The sequence below is a fragment of the Chiloscyllium plagiosum genome, unplaced genomic scaffold, assembly GCF_037043375.1.
Source record: "Chiloscyllium plagiosum isolate Xiang-an unplaced genomic scaffold, Cpla_swu_hap1 HiC_scaffold_31, whole genome shotgun sequence".
Taxonomy (NCBI): domain Eukaryota; kingdom Metazoa; phylum Chordata; class Chondrichthyes; order Orectolobiformes; family Hemiscylliidae; genus Chiloscyllium; species Chiloscyllium plagiosum.
In genome coordinates, this window is record NW_028270169.1 from 50,671,751 (window position 1) to 50,692,880 (window position 21,130).

Below are 21,130 nucleotides of genomic sequence, written 5' to 3' on the forward strand. Positions count from 1 at the left end.
ATCTGCTGAAGTTCTTACCTTCTCTTCTCAGTTACGGCTGGAGTTTGAGATCGGGAGGCGAGAGGCACCTGCTGGACAAAGGCAATACTCCCAGAACGAAGAACCTTTCCATGAGAACATAAGTCGCAGATCCTTGTGAACATCGATAAATAATTGCTTTAAAACCGTGGAACATTTGTTCGAATTCTTTAGCGGAACTGTCTTAGTGGAGGAAGAGTAATCTTCCCCTTTACCGTTCTGCCTTGAGTGAGAATGGCGCTCTAACGTTGTATTGGTGCCTTCCCGTCTCCTCTTCTACAACGCATGCTGTTTTCATCAGGCACTGATGATTCTCCGTGGTCCTAAAGACCATCAGCTTGACCTTCCAACAAATGTGGATTGAAACTATGCTACGGTTGCGTTTGTTATCTAGCCTCGCAGGGAGAGCGCGTTTTTATAACGGTCGGAGGATTTTATTTTTCAAACGGTAATTATTGTTGTTATTAAGGCAGAGTGGCTAAATTACACCAAAATAGTCCGAAATAAAAGCAGAAAATCCCAGACGAACCCCCGCAACTTTGGCAGCATCTGTGGAGAGAGAAACAGAGTTAATGTTTCTAGTCCAGCATAACTTCAAGACTGAAAGGAGATGGAAAGTGATTTTTTTATGATGTTGACAGGGGGGAAAGGGGACTGGGTAGAACAGATAGTCAGGGTTGCCAGACCAAAAGGCAAAGGGAATGCTAACAGTGGTAAAGGAGGGATATGGATGAAAAATGAGTGACAACAATAGGTTTGGAAAGGGAAAGATTGGCCCTCTCTGCTGAGTGCAAAGCTAATGAAACACAGACCAGTCAGGGCCAGAAATGGTCAGGGACAGGTGGTTTTTAGGGGTGATGAGTGGAAAAAAATATTTTGGGGGCAATTGGGTGAACTTCTTATGTTCCTTTAAGCCTCTGGCTTAAGTTTAACATCTGACTGATTGGGGTGGCATGATGGTTCAGTGCTTAACACTGCTGTCTCACAGTGCCAGGAATCCACCCTCAGGTGACTGTCTGGGTGGAGTTTGCACATTCTCCCCGTGTCTGCATGGGTTTCCTCCCACTGTCCAAAGATGTGCAGGCGGGTTAGCCCATAGTTTCCAGGGATGTACACTTTTAGTGGGTTAGTTGTGAAAAATGAAGAGTTAAAGGGGTAAGGGAGGGGGGGGGTCTAGGTGGGATGCTCTTCAGGGGGTCAGTCTGTCCTCAATGGGCTGAATGGCCTGCTTCCACACTGTAGGGACTCTCTGAAGCAGGAAGAAACTGTCTTGTCCTCATATCCCTTCAGTTCCTCAAACAGTGAAACATTCCCTCAGTACAGCACTGGATCATGAGCTCAGTCAATAGTAAACCAAAAGAGGCTGATTCATTATGAAAATTCCCAAAGAAAATTGAATCAATGTGTCGAAAGGAAAGAATATGTATGCTTGGGGCTGGAATTAAGGTCTAGGAGTATGGAATGGCTCTCTCAAACAGCTGGAGCAAGCAGGAGTGGGGTTAATCTATCATAATGCTAACATAGTCAGTACTAAATGATTGCTCAGACTATTTTTCCAATAGTGAAGTTCCCAGGCTGCAGTTTGTTGTCTGAGACTGCAGTCGTGGTTTGGTGCACAGTGCACCATTGTTTAGCTGAGCTGAGCTAACTGGGTAAGAAAGATTCTAGGTTCACTCTGTCATCTAGGTGAAGCTCAGTGATCACATGGGTGACAGTAACTGCTTAGCAGTTGGCTTTAATGCATTGACAAACCTTCCAGAACTATCTTGGAGACAGAAGGTGAATCTGCAGTTCTGAAAACAACATAGTTCTCAGTTTCTTTTCCTGTGTTATCCAAAAAAATAAAAATAAAAACAGGTTTGATTAGATTGGAAGCTTGGAAGTCACCCATATGAAACCATCAGGAAAATATTCAACTCGAGTTGTCATGTCTGATCTAGGCAAAGAAGATAGATACCAGCCAGGATAGGTCCTAATGATTGTCACAAGTGCAGCAACATTAATTGATGAAAAATCAATGCAGTCAGCTTGCAGCTCAACTGTGTTATGCTTCGAGTCAAATAGCCTGTCTGTACTCAGACCTGGGGGAGAGACTGCACAGATGATGTCTGTCGCACCCAAACTGGACTCTCTTCCCTTCAGCAGAGGGAAGGAAGGGAGGAAAGGAAGAGCAAGAGCCAAGGATTGGAAATAAAGAACTGGGCAGTAAAATTCTACTCAAATGAAAACTCCTGAGGAAACTTTGTAACATGCTTTGTCCACGTGACAGCAGTTTCTGTCTCTAAATCAGAAAATGCAGAATTCATTTCTCATTTCAGAAATTCTTCTTGGGTAGAGACTGAAGCATTGACTCTGAAATCTGAATTAACTTCCAACAGGATACCTCAGTCTGGTGGTATATATTAAGAACTCTCCCAACTGACTCAATGAATGACTGATTGCAGTGTCCACATGTTATAAGTGGACTCTGTCATGAACAAATCTGAGAGAAAAAAAGTATAGGACTATTCAAAATAAAACTCACTTCTTTGAATATTCATCTTAATTAGTTACGCACTTACAGGCAATGAGATAATAGAGCTTGTTGACTGGTTGGTGTACATAATCAGATGCTCAGAGAACAGGAGCTGATTATAATGAAAACTCTAGGAATTTCACCTCCCCTCCCCACCCCCAGTATTTGGCAAAATCTGGTTCCTAATGATGGTTCTGATTTCAAGCACATCTTAGTCATAATATATACACAGATATGTATGTATACACAAAATAGCTAGGTTTCTGGGACACCATCTTCAGAAAATATGCTTTCCGCATTCTCTACCAATTTTGATAAATATCAGTCAGGAGTTGGTTCAGATGAGGAAAATGTGGCACTTTGTTGGAATCCAGTGGATGTGAAATTGAAATTGAGAGGGAACAGGAGTCAAATGCTAACTCATGACTTGGCCATTAATATCAGTGGCTTCACCAGCACTGAAGGTTGTCATTTTATGGGCAGGAAATGCATTCATCAACTATTTTGTGTCCTCACCTGAGTCCAGCTTCACTTTCAACTGGACAAAGCCACCCCTCAAATCCCAATGCATAAAATTGCTTCCCTTGGGAATAATAATGATTAGGGGAATGAGACGCTCTTTAAACTGGAGAGTTAGTGAGGGGCAGGCAAGCTGCCCTCTTTAATAAGAACTAAATGCTGTGCTGTGACTGATAACTTGGTTGCCCGGTGAAGTGAAGACATATGAATGCTTCAATGAACTGTTTTAAATGAAAATAAATGAATAATTAGTTCATCCCTTTTGACTCTTGAGCTACCATATTGATAGGGAGTGTGGCAAGGTTGCAAGGATCAACTTCCAAAGTAATGTGTCGCCAAGTTATCTTTGAGCAGCCTAAATGTTTTGATTAATCCAAAGATTTAATACAATGAGTACAGAGGAAGAATGTCTTTTCGGATGAGGTAGCCTGTTGAGCTGACAGTTAGTGAACGGTACCAGTGTGTGTCAGTGCTATCACAGAGAGGAGAGGAGAGGAGAGGAGAGGAGAGGAGAGGAGAGGAGAGGAGAGGAGAGGAGAGGAGAGGAGAGGAGAGGAGAGGAGAGGAGAGGAGAGGGGAGGAGAGGAGAGGAGAGGAGAGGGGAGGAGAGGGAAAGCTAGGAGTAACTATTACCAATTCCCCCAATAGCTACATTTCATAATGTTCCAAGGTTACTTTTTACTGTGATAAATGTTCTCAGGATAATAACTCCTAACAATCTAATCAAGTTCCTATTCTAATACTACATCTGGTGAATTGATAAATCTAAGGCCTATCATCGTACTCAGGTAGATATTAAAGATCCTATAACACTATTGACAAGAGCATGCAGACTTGTTAGATGTCAAACTTCCTTCCACTAACTCTCTCAATTCAACAAAATCAGTCATGTCTGATAATCATTAACATACACTTAATGTTGAATTTCCTTCATCAAAATATTATGTGGTAATCAGAGCTTGGTTGGTAATGATCTTGCCTCTAATTCAGAGGATGTTAGGTTCAGGCCCCACTTCAAAACTTGAGATAAATAAAGCCAGATTGACAAACCTGTGCAGGACTGAGGGAGTGCTGTATGGTCAGATGTGCTGTTCTCTGGATGAGATGTTAAAACAGGAGTCTGCTTGCTTTCAAAAGGTCCAATGACACTATGTTGAGAAGAAGTTTGAGTGTTATTCCCAGAGTCTTGGTCAATAATTGGCCCTCAATCAACTTTACTAGGTGGCTCAGTGGTTAACACTGCTGCCTCACAGCGACAGGGACCCGGGTTTAATTCCCGCCTCAGGCAACTGCCTGTGGGGAGTTTGCACATTCTCCCCGTGTCTGCGTGGGTTTCCTCCGGGTGCTCCGGTTTCCTCCCACAGTCCAAAGATGTGCAGGTTAGGCGAATTGGCCATGCTAAATTACCCGTAGTGTTAGGTGCATGAGTCAGGGATGAATGCAGGGCAATGGATCTGGTTGGTTTGCTTTTTAGAGGGTTGGTGTGGACTTGTTGGGCTGAGGGGCCTGTTTCTACACTGTAGGGAATCTAATCTAATCTATTAAGTAAGAGATTATCTATTTATTCTCATTTGACTGTTTTTAGGAGTACAAATTGGCTGGTACATTTCCTATGTTATAAGAGTGACTATACTTCAAAAGTATTTGATTGGCCATAATACAGTTAAATAAGTTCAGTGGCTGTGAAAGGCATCATATATTTATGTGCTTCCTTTCTTGCCTATAAAGTCTTCAACTAATCATTACAGAGTAAAATTGAGTTACACTCTTGCAGCACAGTTCTGCCAGGAGTGAGGAACAATATAACGTAGTACACATTTTGTCTTGTTTTCAAAATATAGTAATCCATACAGAAGATAATATTTGAATCATACACACACACACACAAACATAGTACGCCCTTTTCAGTTCACATCTGACTGACAGTGTCTGCCTCACATCTCCCAGACTATTACACTCACACAGAAAATCAAGCAAAATGGTCTGGAGGTTTGATCTTTCATTCATGCCAGTTACACCCCTTGTGCTTAGTAGCATAGCAACCTATCTCTTTACTAATGGGTAACATAGCAACTGAGTATTTACTTTAAATTCTCATTGATGAAATTAAATAGAAATTCATTGGAAACTCTGTGCTCTGATGTGTAGTAGAACTCATTCCCTTTTTGGGTCAAAAGAGGAAATGGTGATTTTTAACCGCATATTTTCCCGATTGATTTCCTTTCCAATTCAGTACACTGCATATCAATACTTAACTTTTGTCAGGACAATTGTCCATCTTCATTAATAGAACAGTAAGACCCTGGCACAGGAGCAGTACCCAGCTGGTCACGCTTTTTTGGAGTTGGGTGGGAATGATGCTGCTCAGGCAGTTCCTCCTCCTTGAATAAAATCAAAACAATACAGATGTTGGAAAGCTGAAACAGTTACAGGGAATGCCAGAGAAAACTAAACATATTAGGCAGTGTCTGTAAAGAGAGAAAGAGAGTTAACGTTTTGAGTCCGGAATAACTCTTCTTCAGAGCTCAAAGAAGTCAGACTGGACTGCAAATGTTAATGTGTGTTTCTCTCTCCACAGATGCTGCCAGACCTGTTGGGTTTTGCCAGCATTCTCTGTGTTAGTCCTCTTCCTCAGTGAAGTCAGCAGGACCACTGCATGAAATAAAGATATGTGTTTGTATAGCAGCGTTTAGCACATACCAAAGTGCTTCACAGCCAGGGAAATGCCCTTGAATTGCAGCCATTGTTGTCATATCAGGTCAGCCAATTTGCAGACTGTAACCTCCTGTAAATAGCATTTTTGTATTGCCCAGATAATCTTATACAGTCATACAGCACAGAAAAAGACCCTTCGATCCAACTCGTCCATGCCGACCAAGTTCCCCAAACTAAACTAGTTCCATTCACCATTTGGCCCATATCCCGCTAAACCTTGTACTGAGGAAGGGTCACCAGTCCCGAAACATTATTTCTCTTCACCGTTGCTGCCAGACCTGTCGAGCTTTTCCAGCTATTGCTGTTTTTGTTTTCCCTCTAAACTTTTCCTATTCGCCTGTCCAAATGTCTTTTATATGGTGTAACTCTGCCTGCATTTGCCACTTCCTCTGGCTGTCCATTCCACACATGCCCACTGGCTCTCCTTTTTCTAACTTGCTTGTTATCCCATCAAAGAATTCTAACAGACTTATCAGGCATGCCCTCCCTGTCATGAAGCTATGCTGACTCAGCCCTATTTTACAAATACTCTGGAAACACATACTTAATAATGGACTCTAAAATCATACCAACGACCGAGGTCATACTAACTGGCCTACTGTTTCCTGAATTCTGCCTCCCTCCCTTCTTAAACAGGGAAGCTACATTAGCCATTTTACAGTCCTCTGGGATCCTCCCTGACTCCAGTGATTCCTGAATGATCACCAGCAATGCCTCCACAATCCCCACACCTATCTCTTTCAGAACTCTGAGGTATAGTCCATCTGGTCTGGGTGATTTATCCACCATATGACCTTTCAGCTTCCCCAGCACCTTCTCCTTAGTGATGGCCACTACCCTCACTCTTGAAGTTCTGTGATGTTCCGGGGGCTTCCACCATGTAGACTGATGCAAAGTACCTCTTCAGTTTCTTTGCCACTTCTGTGTTCCCCATTACTAATTCTCCAGCCTCATTTCCATGGCTCAATGTCCATTCTTGCCTCTTTCTTACCTTATAGATATCTAAAAAACCTTTTGCAATCTTCTTTCATATTACTAGCTAACTTACCCATATATTTCATTTCCTCCCCCATCATTTTTTTAACATTTATTCTTTGCTGGATTTAAAAGGCTTCCAAATCCTCTGGCTTCCCATTAATCTTCACTAAATTGTATGCTTTTTGCTTTGCTTTTATGCTGTCCCTGACTTCCCTTGTCAGCCATGTTTGCTTCATCCTCCTCCCAGTGTGTTTCTTCCTCTTTGGGATGAATCTCTGCTGTGCCCCCCAAATTATCCCCAATAACCCTTGCCATTGCTGGTCCCCTGTCTTCCAAGCAACTCTGGCCAGCTCCTCCTTCATGCCTTTGTAGTTATCTTTACTCAACTGTAATACCATTACATCTGATTGCAACCTCTCCCTGCAGGGTGAATTCTATCATATTGTCCTCACTGCCCCTCGAGGTTCCTTCATCTTCAGCTCTCTAATCAAGATTGCCTCATTACATGCACCAAATCTCAAATTGCCTGTTCCCTACTGGGCTCAACCACAAGTTGCACCAAAAACCATCTCGTAGATATTCACGATTTCTTTTTCTTGAGGTATGTTACCAGCCTGATTTTCCCAGTCCACCTGCATATTGAAGTCCCCCATGATTACTTTAATACTGTCTGTCTCTACCTTCTGATTTATTTTCTTGCCCCTACTCTTACCAGCTAGGAGGTCTGTTCATAACTTCGCCCAAGTCTTTTCTACTTTGTGGTTCCTCAACTCTATCCACACAGATTCGATGCCTTCCATACTATTTGCTTTTTTTTGCTATTGATTTAATTTCATTTCTTACTGACAAGGCAACCCCAGCCTTTCTGCCCATCTGCCTGCCCTTTCAATAGGATGTGTACACTTGGATACTTAATTCCTAGCCCTGATCCCCTTGCAGCCATGTCCCTGTGATGCCCACACCATACCCGCCGATTTCAATCCACATTACAAGCTCATTTACTGTACTTTGATTCCTTGTTCTTCAAGTACAACACCCTCAGTCTTGCATTGACTCCCCCCTTTACATAGGTGTCCCCTTATCTGCTGTGCCTGAAGTTAGATTCCTGACCTATCCCATACTCTCTGTTTTATTACTTGTTCTGGGAACTTTAATAACAGAATTTGAGGCACAGAAAGTTCTCCCATAATGTCTGTAACACGATTTGTGAATTTCTGACTTTTTAAAAATATAACAAACTCCTATTCGCTGTTACGAGGTTCTCATCCCCGGCATTAGGTGTTGTGGGGCGCGTCGGCATCACATGATCATTCAGTTCATGTGCTTTCTTGTGAAGAGCTTTGTGAAAGGTATTGTGAAATGTTCAAGCTAATGGACTTGGAAAAGCATCATAAAAATGTCTCCACGGCCTGAGGGCAAGAAGCTGGGAGCAACCTGTTAATTTAAAAACTTAAAGAGTTGCGATAAGAGTGCAATTTCACTGGAATTGACTAACAATAAATGTACAGTGTTGAGAAACAGTTTGGAATTGGCTTTGTCATTTGCATTAAGAGCGTTCCTTCTCTCTTTTTGTTTAAAAAATATATTTTGATGTTGAAGAATATTTGCTGACTCATGTGCATCTGTTTCAGTGACTAATCATTATGGTAACCAACTGCAAAAAAAAAATCAGGACAGGGGCTTGGACATGGTCAGTCTGGATGGTCAGAGTCAGGAAACTCTGCACATACTGGGTGAGGGAGAGAAAGGTGCGCGGTACACTGTTACTTTTGGTGCTTGGTTGGAGATCTCCTGAGGCAGTGAGTAGGCTTTGCAGAAGAGATTCAGAGTTAGCGAAGGTCAGATGTTAATGAGGATGAGAGTGAGGAAGATGTTGCAGGAAATGGTGGGTATATTAGAGATAGAGTGAGTGTGAGGTATCAACGAAAAGATGGTGGCACATTCACTGGCAGAGTGGAGATGGTCATTGTTCTTCTTCCTACATTCTGTGCATTCCTTCAGATGGCTGAGACTGCGCTGGTCTGGATGGTAACCTTGCTCCAGGTTGGCATGGTGCCGGTAGAATGGCATCCTCTGTTAGCCTGGGAAAAAAGGACATCCTGCCTTGGCGTCATGACAACCCCATTAGCAGCATCGCCGTGTCCCTGCCCACAAAGAGAGGTGCCAATTTTCCATTGTCTGCCACGTCCAGGGCCAACATCAGGAACCATGCAGGGCAGCTCCAGACTGACAGCTCTTGTCTGGATGCACGATATCTTTTAAAAGCTGGTGCTGCACCATGGATGTTGGTCAATTCTGGGATATCCAGGAACGGGTGAATTGTTTTGGAAATAGCACATGGTATGATGGTGCTAGAATGTATGAGAGGGGCACTAAAGGGTGGGGTAGGTAATAAATCAGGCAGGTTTTGTAAAAGAAGGTGATAGACATCCCCAAGCATCACGTTGTGAAACCCTCTGGGAAACTTCACAAAACTGACATTTAGTGAAAGAAATTATGATTCAGCTCTTGATCTATCAAGGCGGGTTAGATTCTGGGATCTGGCTTGTGCAGTGTTACCATTGGATGGGATCAAACGACTAGCTAGAATGTAGTGCAGCCAGCAGGTACAGATGCTAATTGTGAGTCATCAGCTGGGAATTCTGATGAATTGTACAACATCGTTCCATACAACAGGTCAGCTACAATAAGTCAAAGTTTACTTAGACTGTGCTATTGTTTGGGCTAGGCTAACTACTATTTTTGTTTCAATTTTTCCTGGTATTTTTGGTGGTTCGCCCATAGGCCCCATTATTTCTGTTGCATGATTTTCAATAACACACTTGGGAATGCAACTACAGCATTTTAGGAGAACTAGTGGTTAGTCTAAGGAATGTGAGTGCCCCCTGAAACACAGCATCCAGGTAACTCTCCCCCTCTCTGATGTATTACAGTGGCCGAAGCTCAGAGTCCAGTTGTTTAACTCTGAACCGGAGTTCCTCAAGCAACCAACACTTGTTACAGATGTGGTAACAATGAACCACAATAGGGTACACCAGTTCCAACATCATGCATGTACAATACATATCCAGGACCTGCATCACTATTTTGTTTACTTAGAGTCATAGGATCATGGAGCTGTACAGCACAGAAACAGACCCTTCGGTCCAACTCTTCCATGCCAACCAGATATCCTAAATTCATCTAGCCCATTTCCCTCCAAACCCTTCATATTCATATACCCATCCAGATGCCTTTTCAATGTTGCAATTGTACCAGCCTCCACCACTTCCTCTGGCAGCTCATTCCATACATGCACCACTCTCACGGGTAAAATGGTTGCCCCTTAGGTCTCTTTTATATCTTTCCCCTTTCACCTCAAACCCATGTCCTCTAATTTTGGACTCCCCTATCCTGGGGCAACAATCCTGTCTCTTCACATTATCCAAGCCCCTCATAATTTTATGAACTTTTATAAAGTCACCCCTCAGCCTCTGACGGTCCAGGGAAAATAGCCCCAGCCTATTCAGCCTCTCCCTATAGCTCAAACTCTGGCATCTTCCTTGTAAGTCATTTCTGAACCCTTTCAAGTTTCACAACATCTTTCCTACAGCAGGAAGACCAGAGTGGAATGCAGTATTCCAAAAGTGCCCTAACCAATGTCCTGTACAGCTGCAACATTTGATTTTGAAACGTTTTCTTGTGGTTTTTTAGTTTGTAACCTATAAAGATGCCCCCTATTTACCTTCAGTCTGAAAGTAACCATTAATAGATGGTCAAATTAGTACCTACCACTCACCATGAACTTATGGTTTCCCCATGATATCACGCTTTTGTCCAGGGTTCCTAATTCTGGCCTTAATTTATCCTGATAAATCTGTTTTAATTATATTAATTTAGGGATAAATATTGGATAGGACATTGGGGATGAATTCTCTATTCTTTTAAAAAGATCTTTTACATCTACCTAAAAGCATAAAGGGGAGCTCTGTTCAACAACTCACCTGAAAGACATCACCTCAAATAATGCAGTGTATCATAGGCAATACTCAAAAGAAGCTGACTTTGAATTGCCCAAGACAGGACAAGATGCAAGGAAGGCTTTAGAAATTTCTGTAAGATCAGTCCGTGTTTGATCAAACTCTCTGACAAGATAGAAGAGGGAAGTCTAATTTATAACGGACTGTTAATAAATGGCAGAAATAAATAAAAATCCAACCTAACAACCAAAGAGTCTTAACTAGAAAGACAAACAAAGAGAAGATGCTTGGACAAGGGCCAATATAATACAGTTTCAGTATTTAGAGAGGGGAAATAAGAATATTTAATGTTTCTGTCTGTTACTTAATTAGTCTCCATGTCTGAATAGGAGTGGAGTTAATTACTTCACAGCTGCTAATTACACATCTTTAGCTCCCTGGTTTTGTTTCCACTGGATAACACTTAAAGTAATTGGAGTTCATGAAACGACTTTTTTTCTTCTTCTTGTTTTGTGACTGTGCTTGTCACACTCCGGGAACCTCTGAACAGAGGAGGAGAGAATCTATCAGAATTGTTTTTTGACTCATGAAATGCAACAACTGATCTGGTCAGTGGGAGGTGCATCAGAGAATCACTGAGTGATTATATCTCTGGAAGATAAGCTTGTCCGAATTGGTATGTCATTCCATATTCCTCACACCTGGAAGTACAGGCTGGTGCTGAGAGAGGAGGTGCTGAATGATGAGACATCCCTGTGTCAAAGAGGCCACTCTTCATGTGGAAGCCTAGCTAGACTACTCACCATGGGATACAGCACGCAACTTCACATGGCATCCACAAAGATACAACTTAGCATAAAAATCATGCACTGAAACTCTGATCGAACTTTCTTACCCTGTGTTGTCTAGGGTTGCCACATTCAATCGTAGCATCCTCCCTTTACTTATGCCCCCCCCCCCCCCCCAGTAAAATTCATATCCAAAGCCATGTTATTTTAAAGTTGAGGGTCAACAATAGAAATGCTAAATGAGAAGGAAGGAGTTCACACTTGGAGTGGAATGTGTTTAGACCATACTTGGAATATTGTGTTCAGTTCTGGTCACCTCATTATGGAAGGATGTGGAAGCTTTAGAGAGGGTGCAGAGGAGATTTACCAGGATGTTGCCTGAACTGGGGTACAGGTCTTATGAAGAAAGGTTGAGGGAGCTAGGGCTTTTCTAATTGGAATGAAGAAAGATGAGAGGTGACTTGATAGACGTGTACAAGATGTTGAGAGACATAGATAGAGTGGATAGCCAGAGACTTTTTCCCATGGTAGAAACATTTATCACGAGGGGGCATAATTTTAAGATGATTGGAGGGAAGTTTAGGGGAAATGTCAGAGGTAGGTTCTTTACACAGAGAGTGGTGGGTGTATGGAATGCACTGCCCGCGGTGGTAGTAAAGTCAGATACATTGGGGACATTTAAGTGACTCTTGGATAGACATATGGAAGATAATACAATGAAGGGTATGTAGGTTAGTCTGAGCTTAGAGTAGAATAAAAGTCTAGCACAACATCGAGGGCTGAAGGGCCTGTACTGTTCTATGTTCTTTGTTCACAGCTTAGCACTTTCTCTGAATATCACAAAGAGTTTTCTAAGCAAAAGCTTAAGATTTAGGATTAAGATTTAAAAGTAATCATTTCCAATTTGCAAATCACAGGATCTCCAAATTACAAGTAGTTTAACTGAGTAATTATCTGATTTTGATTTGTTGGTTGAGTATTGGACAGATCAGTTAAACAATCGCACATTTATTTTTCCAGGATTTTGCCAGATGGATTTCTGACAAAGGATCCATCTAACAGCGAAGGCAGCATGGTGGCTCAGTGGTTAGCATTGCTGCCTCACAGCACCAGGGACCTGGGTTCAATTCCCACCTCGTCTGACTGTCTGTGCAGAGTTTGCGCATTCTCCCCGTGTCTGTGTGGGTTTCCTCTGGGTGCTCTGGTTTCTTCCCACAATCCAAAGATGTGCAGGTCAGATGGATTGATCATGCTAACTTGTCCAAGCGCTAGGTACATTAGTCAGGGGTAAATATAGGATAGGGGAATGGGTCTGGGTGGCTTACTTTTTGGAGAGTTGGGGCAGACCTGTTGGGCCGAAGGGCCTGTTTCCACAAGGTAGGGAAATCTAATCTAAAACCATGCAGACAGCATTGAAGTGAATCACCACAGGATCAAGACTCCCTTTTTCAGCAGGAGCCACCATATTCCAGTCAGTGTAATGTTCGAAGATCCCAAAAGCAGTTTTGCAGCTTGTAAGAGATGTTAAGGGTACTGGATAAATAGGAGAGGGGGGGTAAGGGAGGGGTGTCAGGTCGGTGAGGGAGTAAAGAAATCTGTTCTCAGCAGCTGGGAACTTGACTTTCAACTTTCTTAGGCCAAACTATCCAGTAACCAATATTAATAAACATCCTGTCAGTTAATACATAAAGAATAACAAGTGATCGAATGTCAAGAAAAATGTCAGGACTAAGCTGAGAGGCCCGTGGGGTGGAACTCATTCGATAACGTTTCAAAAGCCTTGGCCTAGGCATGGTGGGATGAATTTATTTTAGTGAGATTTGGAGACCTTAATGTTGCAGGTTTAGGTGCTCAGCTCTTAAAGACAGGAAGCTGGCTGGAGGGTTCCAGGGTTGACAACTGTGGCAGTCCTGATCCCTGAGGATAGGTGGACTGGGTTGAGATTAGAATTCAGGATTAGGAATGTGAGTTAGTGGAGATTGTGCAATAAAGAGGTATAAAAGGCCACAATGGTTAATTTTGATGTTGATAATCAGTTAATATTGATTCAGATGCCTGTTGAGACCCTACTGATTTTCATTCTTATCTGTCAATGGGAGAGATCTATAACGACTGCATAGTCCAATATCACCCTTTGACACTATCTACTAAATTCTAAATTACACGCAGTGTGAATTCTGTGCAGTTTCAGTCTGGTTCGATGGATGATTTCCAAGTATTATTTTGCTGACTTCATGTATTCGGAGGCTTCTATGGTGAAGGATAGAATACACGTTCTGCGTGCACTCCCAAATGTGGCATACAACAGCTGGGTAAAGAGCAAAGTCCTCTTTATCCTACTCCAGCAAATTCAGGAGACAGGCTCCCTGTACACCACAAACTGTTACATTTCCCACACTCATCATTCTTACTGCAACAGATTGGAAGTACTAATTAAGAGCAAACTACAGAATGTGCTTTGAGCTGGGAATTGGGTTGAGACGATATTTTCATACAGGCTTTTCATGGTTAGCAGCAAGAGATAATGTTCACCCTATCATTCTGGATTGGATGTGAACCCAGACTCTCGAGGTAAAACAACAGAGTGCCAAAAGTAACAAATTTGTACCCTTACAGGTACCTTACATTCATCTTTAGAAAATTCTTCGATAGCGATAACCTGAGATTAACATTCAGATCATTTTCCAACTTTGTACTCCTGCAGGGAACCTTTCCAAACAAAGGCACATACAGTACCAGAAATTCAGAGGTGTATAGCTCACTGTTTTATGGCCAAATGTGGCAAAATTGCAGGCAACGAGTAATTGTCTGAATTTTTAACCATCTCCTTGTCAGAAACACCAGTTTGGGAAATGGTTTGTAAAGGTGTTGCATTTGCAATATACAGACACACTGGCTCGAGGGTAGAAGACAGAGGGTGGGGGTGGAGGGTTGTTTTTCAGACTGGAGGCCTGTGACCAGTGGAGTGCCACAAGGATCGGTGCTGGGTCCACTACTTTTTGTCATTATATAAATGATTTTGTTGTGAACATAGGAGGTATAGTTAGTAAGTTTGCAGATGACACCAAAATTGGAGGTGTAGTGGACAGCAAAGAAAGTTACCTCAGATTACAATGAGATCTTGATCAGATTGACCAATGGGCTAAGAAGTGGCAGATGGAGTTTAATTTAGATAAATGCGACGTTCTGCATTTTGGGAAAGCAAATCTTAGCAGGTTTTATACACTTAATGGTAAGGTCCTGGGGAGTGTTGCTGAACAAAGAGACCTTGGAGTGCAAGTTCATAGCTCCTTGAAAATAGAGTCACAGGTAGATAGGATAGTGAAGAAGGCGTTTGGTATGCTTTCCTTTATTGGTCAGAGCATTGAGTATCGGAGTTGTGAGGTCATGTTGCGGCTGTACAGGACGTTGGTTAGACCACTGTTGGAATATTGCGTGCAATTCTGGTCTCTTTCCTATTGGAAGGATGTTATGAGACTTGAAAGGGTTCAGAAAATATTTACAAGGATGTTGCCAGGGTTGGAGGATCTGAGCTACAGGGAGAGGCTGAACAGGCTGGGGCTATTTTCCCTGGAGCGTCAGAGGCTGAGGGATGACCTTATAGAGGTTTACAAAATCATGAGGAGCATGGATAGGGTAAATAGACAAAGTCTTTTCCTTGGGGTGGGGTGTCCAGAACTAGAGGGCGTAGGTTTAAGGTGAGAGGGGAAAGATATAAAAGGGGCAATTTTTTCATGTATGTATGTAATGAGCTGCCAGAGGAAATGGTGGAGGCTGGTACAATTACAACATTTAAAAGGCATCTGGATGGGTATATGAATAGGAACGGTTTAAAAGGATATGGGTCAAGTGCTGGCAAATGGGTCTAGGTTGGCTTAGGATATCTGGTCGGCATGGACAGGTTGGACCAAAGGGTCTGTTTCTGTGCTGTACACTTCTATGACTCTATGACACGGGGGTCAATGCTGAGCCACAAACAGCACTTTCATTTGTATCCACCTCAAATATCAAAGCTGCACAAAGTACAAATGACTTGGAGGGGCCAGTGTTGGGCTGCGGCGGACAAAGTTAAAAATCACACAAAACCAGGTTATAGTCCAACAGGTTTTGGAAGCACTAGCTTTCAGAGCGCCGCTCCTTCATCAGGTGGTTGTGGAGAATGCTCACAGAATCAGAAACTTGATGGCTGGGTCGGAATGCGCGATCTCCTCGGAGATCCTCTCCACTTTGAGCCGGCAGTTCGTGGTGTCGATGGTCGCCATGACTTGGAGTTGTCGGTGTTGGACCAGTGTAGGCAAAGTTAATTGGAGCCACGGATTCATCAAGAGCCTGTGATAGAGAGTTGATCGGAAAGACTTTAGTCACTAGCTTGAGGGATTGTTGCAGGAGATTCATGAATGTCCAAATTATTCGAGGACACCTGAACTGAGAAGATAGCTGCTGCAATGCCCCTAGCTCTTGAATGTTTTATATCTGGAATTAATGGCATTTGCAGTGATGAACCAAAAGCTTATTAATATTAAATTAAATTGTACTGAACAAAAAGAGTTGACAGCAAAGATAGGTATAAAACATATGAATAATAATGGCAATTAATTGCATGAGTGTCAGGGTATTGTATCTGAGAAAACACATTAATGTCGAAACACAAAGTAGATTGACACACAATTGGTGAAAAAGAGAGCAGATGTGAGCTAGGAACTGGCTAATGTAAAGTTTGTGTTATAAAAGCCTGCAGATTACAGGTCTCTATAGTTCAGTGTTGAAAATGAATATTTGTGTCAGAGCTTTATGGTACAGTCTAAAGGGAAGACAAAAGAGTTTAGGTGATCACTAGATCAGCCAGGTCCCCAATCAGGGTCATCCAATTATTACTGAAATAATTCTGAGGATTTTGTCTCAGCTACCACACTTGGAAGTTCGTTTGATACACTGATCAATATTTTAAGGATGATCTTGATTTTAAATGCCCATTGTGTAAAAGGCAAGATGGACGGAATGGTGACCCATTGGTTAGCACAGCTACCTCACAGTGCTGGGGACCCAGGTTCGATTCCAGCCTCGACTGTCTGAGTGGAATTTGCACATTCTCCCCGTGTCTGTGTGGGTTTCCTCTGGGTGCTCTGGTTTACTCCCACAGTCCAAAGATGTGCAGGTTAGGTGAATCAGCCATGCTAAATTACCCATAGAGTTCAGGTTAGGATGTGTAGGTTAGTTGCATTAGTCATGGGAAATGCAGAGTAATGGGGTAGGGGAAATGGGTCTGGGTGGGTTGCTCTTTGGGTTGGCTGTGGACTTGCTGGGCCAAATGGCCTGTTTCTGCACTGTAGAGATTCTATGAATATCAGCTCAGCCCCTCAGTAAACATCTTAGTTTCATAGATTTCAGCAGAAATGAAAATCAAGCCAGTATTGTGTAAGTTTTAGTATTGGTAAAGAAAAAAATCACCATCCATCTGTTTGAAATTTGACCATTAAACTCTTGTCCTATGTTCACAGCACAGTTTGAAGCAACTTTCCAGGTATCATTGAATCACTGAATATTCGACACAGAGAAAGGTCTTTTGGACCACTGAGTTTGTACAGGCTTCTGTTGGAAAGTAATTCCATTAGTTCCAGTCCACTGCTTATTTCCAACATCACTGTAATATTTTATCCTTCAAATCAATGTCCAACTTGCTTTTGAAAGCTGCAGACAAATCTATTTTCACCACCTTTTCCTAGTGCCACCTAATCCATTCCAAACCCTAAATGCTCACTGTCTGAAATATTTTACTCATATCATCTCTGTTACTGGTCCTTCAACCACTGAAAGCTTTTTCAATCACTTTATGATCACTTTTTCAATCACAGAGTGTGGAGTTTGCACGTTCTCCCCGTGTCTGTTCCTCTGGGTGCTCCGGTTTCCTCCCACAGTCCAAAGATGTGCAGGTCAGGTGAATTGGCCGTGCTAAATTGCCCATCATGTTAGGTGCATTAGTCAGAGGGAAGTGGGTCTGGATGGGTTGCTCTTCAGACGGTCAGTGTGGACTGGTTGGGCCGAAGGCCTGTTTTCATACTGTAGGGAATCTATTCTAATCTTTATCTAAACCCATCAGGATTTTAAACACCTCTATCAAAACTCTCTTATCCTTTATTCTAAGGAGGACAATCCCAATTTCTCCAGTTTATCCACATAACAGTAAGCCCTCATCCCTGGAACTATTCCAGTAGATGTCTTCCATGTCTTTTTCAAACCCTTTACATCCAGTCTAAACTGTGGAGCCCAGAATTTGACACTGTACTCCAATTCGAGATAAGTTGGAGTTTATTAATGTTTATAAAAGTTTTACAGAGTTGAAGGAGTGGGATTTTCACAATGGAAACCTGTAACTATTAGAGTGCTGAAGTGTGTGGTGCTGGAAAAGCACAGCCGGTCGGGCAGTATCCATGGAGCAGGAGAGTCGACGTTTCAAGCATTAGCTCTTCATCAGGAATGGAGGGGTAGCCCAAAGGGGTTGAGAGATAAATGGGAGGGGGCTGGGCTGGGCTGGGGGGAAGGTAGCTGGGAATGCAATAGGTAGATGAAGGTGGGGGAGTGGTGCTGATAAGTTGGAGAGGAGGGTGGAGTGGATAGGTGGGAAGGAAGATGGACAGGTAGGACAGGTCATGAGAGCGGTGCTGAATTGGAGGGTTGGATCTGGGATAAAGTGGGGGGAGGGGAAATGGGGAAACTGGTGAAATGAACATTGATTCCGTGTGGTTGGAGGGTCCCAAGGCAGAAGATGAGGCGTTCTTCCTCCAGGCGTTGGGTGGTTAGGGAGTGGCGATAGAGGAGGCCCAGGACCTGCATGTCCTTGGTGGAGTGGGAGGAGGAGTTGAAGTGTTTGGCTACGGGGTGGTGGTGTTGTTTGGTGCGTGTATCCCAGAGAGGTTCTCTGAAACATTCCACAAGTTGGTGTCCTGTCTCTCCAATGTAGAGGCCACCACATTGAGAGCAACGACACAGTAGATGATGTGTGTAGTAGTGCAGGTAAATCTCTGTCGGATATGAAAGGATCCTTTGGGCCTTGGACGGAGGTGAGGGGGGGGAGGTGTGGGCACAGGTTTTGCACGGAGGCTGGTGCAATGTATCCGGGGGGGTTGTCCTCCAGCACATCTCCTCCAATTCCTGCACCTCCTCCCTTCAGCCCACCCCTCTAATTGCAACAAGGACAGAACCTCCCGGTCCTCACTTTCTACCCCACCAACCTCCAGTTACATCACATCATCATCCACCATTTCTGCCACCTCCAAACGCACCCCACCACCTGAGATATATTTCCCTCCCCACCCCTATCTGCGTTCCACAGAGACCATTCCCTCCGTGATTCCCTCATTAGGTCCATGCCCCCTACCAACCCACTGTCCACTTCACTTGCCACCACAAGGGGTGTAAAACCTGCCTCCACACCTCCCCCCCTCACCTCCATCCAAAGCCCCAAAGGATCCTTCCACATTCAGCAGAGATTTTCCTGCACATCCAAACACTTCATCTACTATGTCCATTGCTCTCGATGTGGTCTCCTCTACACTGGGGAGACAGGACGCCAACTCATGGAACATTCCAGAGAATATCTCTGGGACACATGCACCAAAAAACCCTACCGTCCCATGGCTGAACACTTCAATTCCCCCTCCCACTCTGCCAAGGTCCTGGGCCTCCCGGAGTGCCAAACCTAACCACCCAACACCTGGAGGAAGAATACCTCATCTTCTGCCTTGGAACCCTCCAACCACACAGAATCAATATTGATTTCACCAGGTTCCCCATCTCCCCTCCTCCCACCTTATCCCAGATCCAACCCTCCAACTCAGCGCCGCCCTCTTGACCTATCCTACCTGTCCATCTTCCTTCCTACCTATCTGCTCCACTCTCCTCTCTGACCTATCACCATCACCTCTCCACCTTCATCCACCTATCGCATTCTCAGCTACCTCCCCCCCAGACCCATTCCCCTCCCATTTATCTGTCTGCCCCCTTGAGCCACTCCCTCATTCCTGATGAAGGGCCTTTGCCCGAAACATCAATCCTCCTGCTCCTCAGATGCTGCCTGACCTGCTGCGCTTTTCCAGCACCACACTCTTCAACTCTGATCTCCAGCATCTGCAGACCTCACTTCCCACTGTTGGAGTGCTGCAGAGATCAGTGCTGGGGCCACAATGATTTACAATATATATTAATGACATGGCTAAGGAAAGTAAGTGTACTACAGCAGGTTTGCAGAAGATACAAGAATGGGTGGTAAGGTGAGTGGTGAGGATGACACAAAGAATCTGCTGACAGTTAAGTGAGTTAGCAAAAACCTGGCAGATGAAATATAATGTGGAAAAATGTGAGATTACGCACTTTGTCTGGAGTAGAGGAGCTGAATATTATCTAAATAGATTAGAGCGGTGCTGGAAAAGCACAGCAGTTCAGGCAGCATCCGAGGAGCAGGAAAATCGACGCTTCGGGCAAAAGCCCTTCATCAGGAATAGAGGCCTATTTTTTACCTATTATCTAAATAGGGAAAGCCTAGAGAAATCTACAGATCAGAGGGATTTGAAAGTCCTCAGACATGAATCACCAAAAACTAACATTGAAGTTTAGTGGGAAGGCAAATGGAACTTGGCCTTTTTCTCAAAAGGAATGGACTATGAAAAGAAGGCTTTGCTAAAACGATACTATGCACTAGTCAGACCACAGCTGGAATACTGTGAACAGGTTTGGCCCCTTATCTAAGGAGAGATATATTGACATTGGCGACAGTCCTGAGAAGATTTGTGCCGCTGATGTGGGGTATGGAGGAACTAATGAGGAGAGGTTGAGTAGATTGGGCCTGTGTTCATTGGGATATTGAGGAATGAGGGACAATCTTTTTGAAGCATGTAAGATTCTGAGGGGACTTGACAGTGTAGATGTGGAAAGGTTGCTTTTCCTTCTGGGAGAGTCTAGGACCAGAGGGCATCATCACAACTAAGGATCATGCAGTAAAGACAGAGCTAAGAAGGAATTTCTTCTCTCAGAAGGGATTGAATCTGTGGAATTCTTTAAAACAGAGGGTCGTCATGTCTGGGTTATTATGCATATTCAAAGCTGAGATGGATAGATTTTTAATCAGTAAGGGAATGAAGGGTTATGGGGAAAAGGCAAAAAGGTGGAGTTGGGGATTCTCAGATCAGCCATACTTGATAGCCTGAGTGGTCTACTTCTGCTCTGATATCTTATAGTCCTCTGATTTGATACGTGGGTGGCACAGCGACACGGTGGTTAGCACTGCTGCCTCACAGTGCCAGAGACCCGGGTTCAATTCCCGCCTCAGCCGACTGACTGTGTGGCGTTTGCACATCCTCCCCGTGTCTGCGTGGGCTTCCTCCGGGTGCTCCAGTTTCCTCCCACAGTCCAAAGATGTGCAGGTCAGGTGAATTGGCCATGCTAAATTGCTCGTAGGGTTAGGTGAAGAATGGGTCTGGGTGAGTTGCTCTTTGGAGGGTCGGTGTGGACTTGTTGGGCCGAAGGGCCTGTTTCCACACTGTAAGTAATCTAATCAAGATAACCCCTTAACTTTGTATACTATGCTGCTACTTATCTGGCCCGAGATTCCATTTGCTTGACAGTGTTTTTTGTTTTTACTAGTC

At 43.6% G+C, this 21,130-nt stretch overlaps 1 protein-coding gene across 2 annotated transcripts in view; it reads right to left on the reverse strand.

The window, feature by feature from the left end:
- rasl10b (RAS like family 10 member B) overlaps window positions 1-378 on the reverse strand; it is a 237,726-nt gene extending 237,348 nt beyond the window's left edge. For both annotated transcript variants that reach the window (XM_043718028.2, XM_043718027.2), the window contains exon 1: window positions 19-378. The gene's annotated coding sequence lies outside the window, so the exon portion shown is untranslated. The remainder of the gene's footprint in view (window positions 1-18) is intronic.
- Between the last annotated feature and the right edge of the window lie 20,752 nt (window positions 379-21,130).